Source organism: Rhinoderma darwinii, chromosome 5 (genome assembly GCF_050947455.1).
Source record: "Rhinoderma darwinii isolate aRhiDar2 chromosome 5, aRhiDar2.hap1, whole genome shotgun sequence".
NCBI lineage: Eukaryota > Metazoa > Chordata > Amphibia > Anura > Rhinodermatidae > Rhinoderma > Rhinoderma darwinii.
In genome coordinates this window covers 212,715,191-212,729,865 of record NC_134691.1, presented here as the reverse complement: position 1 = coordinate 212,729,865, position 14,675 = coordinate 212,715,191, and the positions used below count along the sequence as shown (strand labels likewise).

Sequence of the window (14,675 nt, the reverse complement as noted above, 5' to 3'; positions counted from 1 at the left end):
CCAGGAAGCCTGGCGCCTTATGAACTGCTTTAAGGACGCTATATGGTTTGCCAGGAACCGTCTGATTTTGCGGAGAGAGAGTGTGTCCGTCCAGGACTGCCGCAGGCTGATCCACAGCCTGCTCAGAGACTATTCCACCTGGGACAGCCCGGACGTCGATGAGGAAGAGGACTGATACTCCCCTTCCCCCCACTCTCCCTTCTTGTGTGTTGTCTTTCAATAAAGCTTCGGGCCTGTGATTTCCCCCTTCCCTATCCCCTCCTACCCACTCCCCTATCCCATCACTTGTCTGTAATGCTTTGTTGTTTGGCGTTAGTGAATGCAAGAATGTTAGTGTAGCATGTGGTGTAATGTATAGCATAGGCTAGCCTGTACTGTGTATTATACTGTCATGTTATGTTTGACGACTGTTATTATTTATTATTTGCTGCTTCATGGCTTGCGCTGCGTCGCAGTAATGTTTGTATGATGACGATTGATTGTCAATAAAGCAATTTTCAATCAAAAAATCTGTTCTTATCAGTTTAATATCTGATACGTCCCCTATCTGGGGACCATATATTAAATGGATTTTTAGAACAGGGAGATGGAAATAGAGCTTGCTCTGTCCACTCCACGCATTGACCTGGTATTGCAGTATTTCCAGGACCGGTGCACCCTTCCCTTATGTGTTTACTAAAATCAGATTCCAAAAGTGCTATTTGTGTTTGCTATTGTTTTTGTCTTTCTGAAGGGATCTCCCCTTTTAATCCCATTATTTCAACACCTGTTGGACAATGCATTTGTACAGTCATGTGTGATAATGAGCTCATTGATTAAATGCAATTAATGAATAGATTGCCACCTCTTGTTTTGTGTCGTCTGTGTTTCTGTGTTTCCGGCATTTCACATTGGAACAGCTCATTCACCTTCCTTGTCTTCTCTCCGCCCTCCCTTTTAGGTAAGTTAAAGAGCTGCACCTGAGCCAGCCACTGATTGATTGATTGATTGATTGATTGATTGATTGATTGATTGATTGATTGATGCAGCACAACAGTCAAATAGTGGAGTGGAGTAGGGGAACAGCAAACAGCCAATAAAGCAGCCCGCCCGCTCGCCTGCCCGCCACAATGGACCTACCTGTGTACACTAGATGGATGTGATGGAATGTACTGTCGTCCCTACATTTCAAGAAGAAGTAAGAATTGCAGTTGCAACAAAGCCTTGCTTGCCTACAAAGAGAGCAGCAATTTGGATTTGTTACTATGTTACCTAGAAGAATAACAAACTGTGCAAGGATGGAGGTTGTAGGAGCAAGGAGAAGTTGTCTGTAAAGTTGGTGGATGCCTATTTTCCACTTTGCAGTCCCTTGTCTCCCTCTTGTGGCCTCCTGGAGGCAACTAGCTGTGCAAAAAAAGACAGCCTGGCGGCCGGCTGTTGCAGTGTTGCCCTCTCAGGCAACACTGAGTGACTGACTGAGCCTCACCGTCTTATATAAAGTTCAGACGGAACTTTGCACGTGTCATAGTGGAGCCCTCAGGAGCCAGAGCCAGCTTTCTGACATCATAATGGGGCCTCAGAGATAAAAGCCTGGGCCCAGGCAGTGTTGGTCAGTGCTGCTCAGCAGGCAGCACCTGACTGGATTAAAGCTGATACAAGGTGTGAAAGGAGAAGGGGTGGCAGTGGGCATGCACTTACTGCTGCTGCTGCTGCTGCTGCTGCCAGTGTTTGCACGGCAGGAGGGCATTTGGGCGTTGCCAGGAAGGCGGTTTTATGTAGATTCCTCTTCTTTCAGCACTGCATTGTGGTGCAAGCAAAAGAAGCAAATCCTGTCTTGCTTCCTCTCCGGCCTTTATTCACCTCCCGCTTAGTAGCTGTGAGTGTGTGCGCGCCTGCAGGGCCCCGTGGAATTGCCTAGGAGTAGGCTGAATCGCTGCAAGGGGTGAACAGCAGTATTAGGCAGGCTCGGTCAACGCCAGGCCCATTCGGGTTATCGCTTCTCGGCCTTCTGGCTGAGATCAAGTGTAGTGCTGTTTATTCGTATCAGCTCTGCCTTGGTCTTGGTTGGGAGGTGCTCAGGTACCCTCTCTCTCGGCCTCGGGGGATCGTCCAGGTTCGCCTGGACTTCACCCCCGTGCTGCTATTTGGGAGAGAGGCTTAGTCCTGAGCAACGGGTTGCGATCCATATACCCCCGTGTAGGTTTCGGCCGAAAAGGGGAGTTGCGTTAGTTGGTTACAGTGACCCGTGTGTCTCTGTGGTGCGCATACAAGTTGATGGTTTGTCATGGCAGGAAATGACAACCCAACATTTGAGCCGAATTTCACTCGGCTCAAAAACTCTATACGTTTTACGTATACGGAGGAGGCTCCAGCAAACGGCGGTCTGAAACACCTGATCGAGGAAGTGCTCCTGGGAGTGTTCGCAATCCGACCCTTGGAGATTTTGGCAATCCAGGACTATCCTAGGCGTGGGATCTATGACGTGACCTTGCGATATGACGGTATTTACTTGGATTTTGTGAATCGCTTGAAAAAGGTAGGCAGAGATCCCAGGCTGAAAGGGGTCCAGATTGTGGAGCACTTCCCCTCAGATCGAAAACTCATGGTGATTAAAATGTATTCCCCTTATATAACTGAAGAGGAGATTGTGTTCTTTCTGAAAAATTACTGTACTCTAGTTATTCCTAAGGGGAAGGTTATGAATGAGTTTGATGTGTGGACTTCAAAATGGAAATTTTTTGTAGAATTAAAAGACAATCCCAAAACACCTGAGGAAAAATTGGTACCCCCAGCTCGTTTTAAATTGGGCAATATTAATGGTGATATTTTTTTTAATGGTATGGAGGAATTCTGCAGAATCTGCAAAAAATATGGGCATTCAAAAAATGATTGTGAAAGTACCTGTACAAATTGTGGAAGTAAAAATCATACGGTTCGAAGTTGTAGTGAACCAAAAAATTGTAGTTTATGTCAAGATCCCAGTCACTTCTATGCATCCTGTCCCCACAGACAGAAACCGCAAAAAAATATACACCAACCTCAACGTGGGAGACAGCTTGGAAACCAGCCAGCCCCAGAAGAGGAGGCAAATATGGAAGCCCAGGAAGCAGGTCACGCTACAGAAATTTCTACCGGTAAGTCTGTTGTCTCTCTTGACAGTGAAGGATTCCAGTCGCAGATTAAAATGAAAGACCGTCAAAAGGAGAGGAAAAGGATGGAGAAGCAGGGGACGGGGATGCTTTCCTCTTGCAGGGAAGGTAGTAACCCGGAGGAAGCTGCATCTCAGGCTCAACTAAAAGAAGAATCGGGTGCAAAAAAAAGGAAAACAGGTGATCCTCTAAATCGGGAAGTACTGAAGATGGGAAACCGTTATTCGGCAATACAACCTGAGGGAGAACTTGAAACACCCAGCATCATCTCGGAAACCCCGGAAGAAATGGCTCAGACGTCTGTCAGACAGCCTGGGGCTTCCCATACAAGAAGCCGCACGGAAGAGATGGACTATGGGTCAGAACCGCCAGAAAGGGGTAAGAAGACAGTGACGAGTGATCCAAATACTCTCCCTAGTCCTCTCTGTGAGGATTTTTCGGAGGAGGCAACAGACAGTGATTCCAGCTCAACAGACTTATTGCGCTGCGTGACCTCTAGGGGTGACCAGGATATCTCTGACAGTTCTCAGGGGTTGGCTAGGCTGGAAGAAGAAATTAAGACTTTAAGAGGTTGAAATTTGTGTTTTATCCCACCTTTTAACTTCATTGATGGCAGTTTTGAAAGGACTCTCCCTAAATGTAAGGGGTATCAAGTCAAGCACACGCAGAACAGTACTTTTTAATTATCTATCCCTGCTTTCCGCCTCGGTGTTCTTCTTGCAGGAGTGTGGCATCCCTCATCAGGCGGAATATAAGAGGTATGAAAAAGATTGGACATATGGGACTTCGGTGTGGTCTGGTTCCAATATAACAAAATCTGCAGGAGTGGCAATACTTTTTAAAGGTAATGTTAATATTTCCTTTAAACAAGAAATTTTACCAGGTAGGATTTTATTGGTTAAGGCCTTTCTTAATGGTGTTATGTGGCAGTTTTTAAATTTTTATGGATCACCGAACAAAAAAGAAAGAGAAGAGATGTTGGAAATTTTACCTCTGTTTATTAATAATTCCTGTCCTTTAGTTTTAGCCGGGGATTTTAATTGTGTTTTAAGAGGTGAAAAAAGATCTACACAATCTTCCAGTAGAAACTATGACAAAACTTCTGGTCTATTAAGTAATATCGTAACTGACTTTAAACTTACAGATGTTTTTAAAAATTGCAACAAAAAAATGTCTGAACTGGAAAGTACTACATGGAGTAATATACGATGCAGCTCAAGAATTGATTTTATTTTTTCTTCTCAGCAAATCTTACCTGTCCACTGTGAACTTTTAACTAACATGTTCTCTGACCATAAAGGCCTTTTATTTGTCTTAAATCTTGATCCTGGTTTTAGAAGAGGTGCTAGTTCATGGAAGATGAACGTGTCGCTTTTAAAAGATGAAAAAATAATGGCAGATTTTACTAAGTTTTACAACAGGTGCAAGCAGAAAAAGGACCCTACAGAATCTATGAGAATATGGTGGGATAAAATGAAGAAAAATATAAAAGAATTCTTTATCAGGTATGGAGTTCAAAAAGCAAGAGAAAAGAGAGCGGTTTACGAAAAATATAATACACAATTACAAACACTCTACAAAATGAGGTCTGTGGGGATAGATGTGACTGAAGAAATAATACACGTTAAAAAAGAGGTAAAAACATTTTTGGAAGATAAAGGAAAAGAAATAATCTTTAAGGCTAAAATACAACACATTGAAGAAAATGAAAAGTGCTCCAGATATTTTTTTTAAAAAAGTGTACAGAGGAGAATTCATATAGAAAAAATGGAAGGAGAAACAGTAATTGATAATATTTTGGAAAAAACACATACTTATTATAAAGACCTTTTTAACGAAAAAAATGTGGATAAAAATGTTATGGATGATGTTTTAAAGGAAATTTCATGTGTTTTAGATTCTAATGCCCAATCTGTTTTATTACAGCCCATTACAGAAAAAGAAATACTGGATACCATAAATAGTTTTAAGTTGGGTAAAGTTCCAGGAGCTGATGGGGTACCAATTGAATTTTATAGAACGTTTTATGAGGTTTTAAAGGATGATCTTTTATCTCTCCTTTTAGAAGCTTTTAACTCAAAAATTTTACCAGAATCTTGGAAAATGGGTGACGTTTCTTTATTGTATAAAAAAGGTAATAAGGAGGAGATCAAGAATTGGAGGCCGATTACACTCCTAAATTGTGATTATAAGGTAATGGCCAAGATCTGTGCAAACAGATTAAAAAACGTGATTGAGACGCTTATTCATCCAAACCAAGTATGTGGAATCCCAGGTAGGAGTATATGGGAAAACCTAAACCTCATAAAAGACCTGATAGATGACGCAAACAGCAGGAAAAGCAACTTGGCAATTTTAATGGTAGACTTTGAAAAAGCATTTGATAGGGTCTCACACCAGTTTTTATTTAATGTTTTAGGAAAGATGGGCATACCAGGGAATTTTTTAAATTCTTTAAAGGCATTTTACGATAACTGTCAAAGTAAAATTTTAATTAATGGTTTTAAGTCCCAGGCTGTTCCCCTCAGGTCAGGTGTGAAACAAGGCTGCCCCCTATCACCCCTACTTTTTATCTGTGCTCTTGAACCCCTTTTATGCATGATCAGGAGAGATAATGATATTCGTGGAGTATCTCTCCCTGGGAGCAAAGGTATAGAAGCCAAGGTAGCAAGTTATATGGATGATGTCGCCATAACCTGTAAAGACAACATATCACTAAAGAAGTCTTTAAAACTAATCAACAATTTCTGCTGTGCATCAGGTTTTAAAGTTAATTTTAATAAATGTGAAATTTTAAAGATAGGTGCAATAGACATGAGTGACATTGAAGTTCCAACTGTAGAAAAAGTGAAGATTTTAGGTGTATATTTTAATAAATACAATGATGTAACAGAAAACTGGGAGGGGATTATGCAAAAAGTGAACCAGAAGTTGTGCATATGGAGATTACGAGAGCTGACTATGGAGGGCAAAGTGCTTATTATTAAAATGGTGATCCTGCCCTTGATTTTATACCTGAGCTTGGTCTTCCCCCCTCCCACTCGAGTTCTATGTAAATTACAAAAAGCATGCTTCACCTTTTTTTGGAACTCAAAAATGGAAAAATTAAAAAGAGAAACTGTTTTTAAACCCAAAGAAAAAGGAGGAAAGGATTTTACTGATTTCAGAGTTTTCTTATATACTAAATTTTTTTCATTATGCTTTAGGAATTTTTTTAAAGAAAACTACTGGTCCTTCTTTTTAAAATATAATTTGGGGAATTGTATGAGGCGTCTCGGTTGGTTTAAAACTGACCTCAAGCATCCGTATAGTTTTGACACACCATATATTTATGACATTTTTGAGAAAATTGTTGTCCTTTTTAATCTCACTAAGGTAAAAACAGAGGTCTTAATGAATGGCAAAGTGTTAACTAAGTTTATTTTAAAATCCACTGAAGTATGTATTATTGGTAATTTTAACGAAATACAATGTAAAAACATATGGAGAATGATGAATTGTTATTATCTTTTTAATTCCCAGAAAGATCTAGCCTGGAGCTGCGTCCACAGTTGCCTGCCATGCCGTTCCTTTCAGCACAGAAGAAGACTATCAAACACTGCCGTATGCCCAAGAGAGGGATGCCACCAAGAAGAAACAGTCTTTCATCTTTTATGGACTTGCGCTTTCTCAAAGACTATATGGAGCAAGATTTTGCCACTTTTAAGAACAATTACAGCAATTAAAACGTTAAACTATTATGTGATTCTATATGGACAGATAGATTGTGATTGTACGCAAAATAGATGGACGGCATGGAGGATCATCAACTGTGTGAAGGCAGCTCTCTGGAAGGCACGGAACATTTTACTTTTTAAAAAGGATATCTTGTCGGTGGATGATGTATATGGGATGATTTTAAGTGAGATGTATTTATACCTGTTACTTGATAAACAAAAAGACGCCTCTGCATATGTAAAATGGCATTTGAATGATTGGAATTGATGAATTAATGTATTTGCACCTGTATGTAAATCTTTGAAATTTGAATAAACGGTTTTGTATCGTTGTGGTACAGCCAAATCAAAAAAAAATCTGTTCTTATCAGTCCTTGTAAGGATAGATAGCTCGGAGAACCACTGGGGGCTATAAACACTAGCTTAGCGATCCAAGAGCGTTCCAGACGAAGCCGGCGACGAACTGTGGAGAAGAACCAGCGAAGACGACGATCCAGAAGGGAGAAGCCGCCATCGGGGAAGAAGCTCCGGGAGATCGCTGCCGGGAAGAAGAAGGAGAACTGCGACAGAGACCTTCGGAGAAGAGCCGCTGCTGAAGGGGATCTTTGAAGAAGCTCGGCCGCAGAAGAAGCTCGACGAGGAACCGCTGCGGAAGAAATTTCGTGGAAGAACCTCGGCCAGCAAGGAGAAGATTTGCATAGCTCCGCCCCCTTCGGGAAAGAGCTATTGAAGATCCTCCCCAAGCGACAGGAACAGCTGGAAGAAGCCATGGCCTCAACCAGCAACCCTGCCACCCAGAAGGAGAAGACTAATGGACCAGGTGAGCCGGCCCAGGCCAGGACATCTCCTCCTGAAGCCTCCTCAAGCCAACAGGCCACCAGGAAGCCGAACCAGGCTGCTCCAACCCTGGAGCCCTGGATGAAGCAGACGGTGGCCCTGAAGCTGAAGGAGGTGGACGGGAGAGTGCCGGACATGACGGAAGAAGTGTTCTGCCAGAAGATGCTCCTGGACCAGGGCTTCGCTAAGCCGGAGACCATCAGCATCCAGGCCTTCATGACCGGGATGTTCTTCGTGACCTTCGCTTCGATCAACATCTGCAGAAGGTACTGGGAGATGGTGAAAGCGGCGAGGCCTGAATCCCCTTTCTCTCGCTTTGTGGGCAACTGCCCTGTCCAAAGAGAGGAAAGGCGGGTGACGGTCTCAATGCGGAACCCACACACCCCCGGCAAAGACATCACCACGCTCCTGAAGCGGTTTTGCACAGTGGTGAGGGAACCCACCCACATCCTGAACGGACTCGGCTTCTGGACTGGCAAGTGGTCGGTAATCGTCCGACTCAACAAGGATTCAAGCGCGGAAGACGGCCTCCAGCACCTGCCCCAGTCATTCTCGCTGGGCAACTCCTACGGCCTCATCTACTACCCGGACATGCCGCAGATCTGCAGGAGATGCAGCAAGAAGGGTCATTCGGTGAAGGACTGCAAGGAGGACGCCTGCAAGAACTGCCGGGTAACAGGACACGAGACCAAAGACTGCCCGAAACGGACAATGTGCAACCTCTGCGGACAAGCAGCCCACTCTTACAAGGACTGCCCGAAGAGGGATCGATCCTGGGCAACTGTAGCGGCGAAAGCTCCGGCCAGAGGGAACCCCGCCCCAGCCAGAGCTCCAGCGGCGCAGAAGACCGGGAAAAAGAAGGATGGTAAGACGACGACAGTCCCTCCCCCCCCTCTCCCGGCCCTCCCTCGCCCTACCCTTCCCACCCTCCCTCGCCCGGCCCTCCCCACCCCCCCGTCCCCAACCCCTGTCACCCCCACTGAGGCTCTCACCTTCTCCTACCCACCCATCTCAGTGGTCCTGTCACCTGCACCTCTCCCAACCCAGCCTCCCTTCTCCCCAGCTCCAGCAGCACTAACATCTTCCTCTCCAGCTGCTGGAGTCCTCTCCCTGGAGGATTTTCCCCCTCTTGTCTCCTCAGGTGCCATCCAGAGGAAGAGAAAGGTGAGGGACAGCCCAGCGGCTGAGTCCTCAAAGCGACAAGTCGTAGAAATCTGCGAAGATTCCCTTGCGCAGCAGGAGGAAATGGAGCAGATGGTGGAGGAACTCGTGTCTGAACCTGAGGTCATCGACTTCACAACAGACATCCAGGTGGCCACAATCCTGGAACAATTTTTGTCAGAGGGCCTGCTGGATCTTTCGGACCCGCCAGGCGAGGAGGATCCGCCCGACCGGACTGGTAACTAAGGTGTATCGTTTGCACTAACCTTCTTTATTCTCCCCCATGGCTGCTAAACTTAACATCTTTAGCCTCAATGTGAGGAGTGTTAGAGATAGGACTAGATGTCAGATGGTGCTAACTTTTCTTTCCAAGCAGTCGAGTGATATATTTATGCTGCAGGAATGTACTCTCCCCTCTTCCAGGTCATATCATCACCTGGCCAGGCAGTGGACCCATGGCCCGTCCTACTGGTCTGGTGGGGGCGACTGTAAGTCTGCGGGGGTTGCCATCCTGATTAGGGGAGGCGTATTTACTGTTGACTCTGTCCAGGAGCTCGTCTGCGGCCGCTTGTTGGTCGTAGACGGTTCCTGGGCAGGAGAGCCGATTAGGCTCATCAACGTGTACGCCCCCCCTATGAAGGCTGAGCGCCTGGAACTATTCCAGACCCTGCGGACCCAGCTCGCCACCACTAGGGCAGTGGTGATGGCCGGGGACTTCAACTGCCTCATCGAAGAGGATGGACGAAGTTCCGGCACTTCAATCAAGCTGGATGTCAGTTCCAAACTGCTTATCGAGATGGTAACCGAAGCATCCTTGCAGGACGTTGTGGGTTCCATGGGGATCGGCTCTGTGAACTATTCATGGAGCCGACCCGATGGCTCACTTCGTTCTCGGATTGACTTTGTGTTCACCTCCCGGGCAGTCAAGCAGCATGGGCACTCCATGATCCCCTGCTTCTTCTCTGACCACAGGGCCATTCTCTTCCAGGGTGCCATCGGCCACGGTTTTCCTCCCGGCCCTGGCTCCTGGAAGCTGAATTGTGCCCTGCTGGAAAGAGAGGAGGTACTGGCGGAACTTAGAGACGCCTATATTGTTTGGAGGAATGATAAAGTTTTCTTTGACAAAACCTGTGACTGGTGGGAATATGTTAAAGTTGAATTTCGTTGTTTCTTTCAGGCAAAAAGTCGTCAACAGGCGTGTGAGAGGAAGAGAGACTTCAGAGAGATGCAGCGTCAGCTGCGATCCCTGCAAGACCTCCTTCAATGCGGCTGGGACGTCAGGAAGGAGCTGGAGGAAGCCAAAAAGGGCCTGAAAAGGCACTTTGAGGAGGAATCCAAGCGAATTGTCTTTCGTTCCAAGGTGGAGAACCTGGAGAAGGGTGAGAAATGTAACTCGTTCTTTTTCAGGAAACTCCATGCCGGCCACACGCCCCTGAAGGAACTCCGAGATGAGACCGGAAACATGCATTCTGGGAAGAAGGAGGTGATGGGAGTCGTCACAGACTACTACCGAAGCCTCTACTCCCGGAAAACCACTGACCCCGAAGCCGCCGATAAATTCCTGTCAGGTATCACTAATCATCTTGATCCTGCAGGTACGGAGGCTATGGATGTACCCCTGACGGTGGAGGAACTGCTCTCTGCCGCTAAATCCTTCAGACCCGGCAGGACCCCGGGCAGTGATGGTCTCCCAGCAGAGCTCTATGTAGCGCTGGGGGACTTGATCTGTCCGGACCTGCTGGAGCTCTATGAGGAGATGGTGGTGGAGGGTAGAATGCCACCGTCCTTGAGAGAAGGCATGATCACGATCTTGTATAAGCGGAAGGGGGAGAGATGTGACCTGAAAAACTGGCGTCCCATCTCTCTCCTGAACGTGGACTACAAGATCCTCGCCAAAGTATTGACCAACAGACTGAAGGTTGTCATCGGACAGATCATCGGATCGGACCAAACCTGCGGCATTCCTGGCCGTAGGGTGGCCGACAGTCTTGCCCTGGTGAGGGACACGGTGCATTACATGCAAAGCCGCCGTACACACGCGGCCCTGGTCAGTCTGGATCAGGAGAAGGCTTTTGACCGGGTCTCTCATGAATTCATGGGTAAGGCTCTGCGTAGGCTGCGGCTTGGCAGGTTGTTCTGTTTGTATGTTAACCTGATGTATTGCGACATTTACAGCTCGGTGCTGGTGAACGGCTGGAAGACTGACCCCTTTCCTGTATCGTCGGGGGTTAGACAAGGCTGTCCTCTTTCACCTCTCCTTTTTGTTTGTGTTATAGAGCTCTTCGCAGAGGCTATCCGGCAGAATGGAGAGATCAGAGGGATCACCGCACCAGGTCCAGGACACTTCGAGGTCAAATGCTCGCTGTACATGGACGACGTGACCGTCTTCTGCGCTGACCAGAGTTCGGTGACTGCACTCGTCCAGACCTGTGAGGAGTTCGGACGCGCTTCAGGGGCAAAAGTCAACTGCGGGAAGTCGGAAGCCATGCTCTTCGGAAAGTGGTTCCTGCCTTCTCCTGCCTCCTTCCCGTTTACTATCAAGCCGGACTTCATCAAAATTCTGGGAGTCTGGTTCGGTAAGGAAGGTGCAGCCCTAAAGTCGTGGGAAGAACGCTTGGCCAAAGTCAACCAAAGGATCGGACTGTGGAGCCTCAGACAACTCACTATTGAGGGCAAAGCAATGGTCCTGCGTAACGAAGTCTTGCCTGTGCTACAATACACTGCACAGGCATGGCCCCCTCTTGCCACCGTCTCGAGGGCCATTACCAGGACTGTGTTTCGCTTCATCTGGGGCTCGAAAATGGACAGAGTAAAGCGGACTGTTATGTACAAGGAGCCCCGCAAAGGTGGGAAGGGTATACCCGACATTCCCACTCTGCTGCGGATCGCTTTTGCATGTGACTGTGTTCGTAGGACTCTGAGGACAGCAAACGGCTCTGCGGGCAAGGCCATGTCCCGCTACTTCCTCCTTCCCCTCTGGCGAGGTTTTGGCTGGGACAAGTGGGACAGCTCCTTCCCTTACAACTGGCACGCTCCCTGGTTCTACGGAGATGTTGTCCGGTTTGTGAGGGAGCATCAACTGGAGGGTCTTAAGCCCGACTTGTGGAAACCTAAGACGATCCACAAGCACATCAGAGCAAAGGACTCACTGGAGTTTGTTCCAGGGCTTCATGCCGACACGTTGGAGACTGTTTGGACTAACGTGTCATCTGGCAGGTTGACCAATGGGCACAAGGACATTTCATGGATGGCCATCCAGGGAGGACTGCCTCTTAGGTCATTCATGCATGCCCGCAACCTGTGCAAGACCCGGTACTGCCCCAGGTGCCCCTTCACGGAGGAAACATCTTTGCACATTTTCTGGCAGTGCCCCTTTGCACAGGGTCTGTTGAAAGCCTTGGAACATGAACTCAAGGACTCAGTACCCAGGAACAGACTGTCGTACCGCTCGGTACTTTATGGACTATTTCCTGGGAATACCACGGATGGAGCAATCCAGGAAGCCTGGCGCCTTATGAACTGCTTTAAGGACGCTATATGGTTTGCCAGGAACCGTCTGATTTTGCGGAGAGAGAGTGTGTCCGTCCAGGACTGCCGCAGACTGATCCACAGCCTGCTCAGAGACTATTCCACCTGGGACAGCCCGGACGTCGATGAGGAAGAGGACTGATACTCCCCTTCCCCCCACTCTCCCTTCTTGTGTGTTGTCTTTCAATAAAGCTTCGGGCCTGTGATCTCCCCCTTCCCTATCCCCTCCTACCCACTCCCCTATCCCATCACTTGTCTGTAATGCTTTGTTGTTTGGCTTTAGTGAATGCAAGAATGTTAGTGTAGCATGTGGTGTAATGTATAGCATAGGCTAGCCTGTACTGTGTATTATACTGTCATGTTATGTTTGACGACTGTTATTATTTATTATTTGCTGCTTCATGGCTTGCGCTGCGTCGCAGTAATGTTTGTATGATGACGATTGATTGTCAATAAAGCAATTTTCAATCAAAAAAATCTGTTCTTATCAGTTTAATATCTGATACGTCCCCTATCTGGGGACCATATATTAAATGGATTTTTAGAACAGGGAGATGGAAATAGAGCTTGCTCTGTCCACTCCACGCATTGACCTGGTATTGCAGTATTTCCAGGACCGGTGCACCCTTCCCTTATGTGTTTACTAAAATCAGATTTCAAAAGTGCTATTTGTGTTTGCTATTGTTTTTGTCTTTCTGATGGGATCTCCCCTTTTAATCCCATTATTTCAACACCTGTTGGACAATGCATTTGTACAGTCATGTGTGATAATGAGCTAATTTATTAAATGCAATTAATGAATACATTGCCACCTCTTGTTTTGTGTCGTCTGTGTTTCTGTGTTTCTGGCATTTCACATTGGAACAGCTCATTCACCTTCCTTGTCTTCTCTCCGCCCTCCCTCCTAGGTAGGTTAAAGAGCTGCACCTGAGCCAGCCACTGATTGATGCAGCACCACAGTCAAATAGCGGAGTGGAGTAGAGGAACAGCAAACAGCCATTAAAGCCGCCCGCCCGCCCGCCCGCCACAATGGACCTACCTGTGTACACTAGATGGATGTGATGGAAAGTACTGTCGTCCCTACATTTCAAGAAGAAGTAAGAATTGCAGTTGCAACAAACCCTTGCTTGCCTACAAAGAGAGCAGCAATTTGGATTTGTTACTATGTTACCTGGAAGAATAACAAAGTGTGCAAGGATGGAGGTTGTAGGAGCAAGGAGAACAAGTTGTCTGTAAAGTTGGTGGATGCTTATTTTCCATTTTGCAGTCCCTTGTCTCCCTCTTGTGGCCTCCTGGAGGCAAATAAATGTGCAAAAAAAAGACAGCCTGGGGGCCGGCTGTTGCAGTGTTGCCCTCTCAGGCAACACTGAGTGACTGACTGAGCCGCACCGTCTTATATAAAGTTCAGACGGAACTTTGCACGTGTCATAGTGGAGCCCTGAGGAGCCAGAGCCAGCTTTCTGACATCATAATGGGGCCTCAGAGATAAAAGCCTGGGCCCAGGCAGTGTTGGTCAGTGCTGCTCAGCAGGCAGCACCTGACTGGATTAAAGCTGATACAAGGTGTGAAAGGAGAAGGGGTGGCAGTGGGCATGCACTTACTGCTGCTGCTGCTGCCAGTGTTTGCACGGCAGGAGGGCATTTGGGCGTTGCCAGGAAGGCGGTTTTATGTAGATTCCTCTTCTTTCAGCACTGCATTGTGGTGCAAGCAAAAGAAGCAAATCCTGTCTTGCTTCCTCTCCGGCCTTTATTCACCTCCCGCTTAGTAGCTGTGAGTGTGTGCGCGCCTGCAGGGCCCCGTGGAATTGCCTAGGAGTAGGCTGAATCGCTGCAAGGGGTGAACAGCAGTATTAGGCAGGCTCGGTCAACGCCAGGCCCATTCGGGTTATCGCTTCTCGGCCTTTTGGCTCAGATCAGGGTTTATTGCCTTGGTCTGGGCCAGGGGGCTGGTTACGTGGAGGAGACTCCGGCGGTTCGGGACAGCGATCACGTGCTTCGGGCATTGGAAGAAGGATGGCAGCAATTCGGAACACAGTACGGTTCGTGGTGGCTACAGAAAAGAAATCAAGCATTGGCATGGGACATATTATGGAGAAAATCCTTCTGGAATTGGCTGGAGTAAGCCTGGATAAGGTATTTTGTATCCAGGAATTTTTCAATATAGGTACGTACGATATCTCTTTCTTTATTGAAGCAGACTGTCTGGACTTTTTTCAGTTCCTGAAGGAGAAAGGTACGCACAATTATTTAAAGCACATCACTATCTTGCCTCTATTTTCCACTGTTGAGAAATGTGTTACAGTACA

General features: G+C 46.9%; 2 non-coding genes across 2 annotated transcripts; both read left to right on the top strand.

Moving 5' to 3' along the window:
* The first annotated feature begins 474 nt into the window (after nucleotides 1-474).
* On the top strand, nucleotides 475-662 carry LOC142653823 (U2 spliceosomal RNA). Its single transcript, XR_012848680.1, has one exon. It is a non-coding gene; the product is annotated as a U2 spliceosomal RNA (small nuclear RNA).
* Nucleotides 663-12,811: 12,149 nt separating this feature from the next.
* Nucleotides 12,812-13,000, top strand: LOC142653858 (U2 spliceosomal RNA). The gene has a single exon (XR_012848712.1). It is a non-coding gene; the product is annotated as a U2 spliceosomal RNA (small nuclear RNA).
* The last annotated feature ends 1,675 nt before the right edge of the window (nucleotides 13,001-14,675 follow it).